Source organism: Carlito syrichta, unplaced genomic scaffold (genome assembly GCF_000164805.1).
Source record: "Carlito syrichta isolate Samal-C Ts95f unplaced genomic scaffold, Tarsius_syrichta-2.0.1 Scaffold29851, whole genome shotgun sequence".
Taxonomy (NCBI): domain Eukaryota; kingdom Metazoa; phylum Chordata; class Mammalia; order Primates; family Tarsiidae; genus Carlito; species Carlito syrichta.
The window spans coordinates 1-621 of record NW_006973947.1 but is presented as its reverse complement, the minus strand read 5'-3'; the positions used below and the strand labels follow the sequence as shown (position 1 = coordinate 621).

General features: G+C 47.2%; 1 pseudogene; it reads right to left on the bottom strand.

Annotated features, from left to right (window-relative positions):
• Nucleotides 1-306: 306 nt before the first annotated feature.
• LOC110596358 lies at nucleotides 307-588 on the bottom strand (annotated as a pseudogene).
• Between the last annotated feature and the right edge of the window lie 33 nt (nucleotides 589-621).

The following is a 621-nucleotide window of genomic DNA, read 5'->3' as shown; positions in this document are numbered from 1 at the left end:
TTTTCCAAAGGCAACAAAGTGAACTGAAGGTCAGAAATAAACTGGGTGTCGTCCATTCCCAAGCTCTTGCTCCAAAACCCAGAATGAGGAAAGATGGCCTTCCCGAGAATTTTGGGGAAAATTGGTGCAGCAGAGAGAGTCCTTTGGTGGGGCCGACAGAGCTGCCAGCCCACCTGTGGTCCCTGGATTGGCTTGAGTGGGCTTTAAGGCAATTTTCACAGGCCTATGTGCTGACATGATTAACATTAATATTCCTGGGGGGTAGTAAATTAAGGAATGATGTGGGTAGTCAGGAGAGTGGCTTACTCAGTTGGGGATTCTGACTCACAATCAGGAAATAGTCTTTATTGGGTGCAACCATGATTTCATTTTGCTTGGAATGAATTTGAAGGAAGTTGAGGTGGTTCTGGGAGTCAATTTTGTGCACAAAGCTCCAGGCCTTCAAGATGAAGCTGTATTTGAGTTTGGTGCTCTGTGTAGTGGATTGTCCCTGGTGCTCTTGATGGAAATGCCTTCTGTGTTCACCATGATAATTCCCTGCGCTCCCTTCTGGCTCAAAGTCACTTCAGTGCTCCCCACCTCTGCCATTTCGCATGATCCAGTAGCTAGCAGAGCCAACAC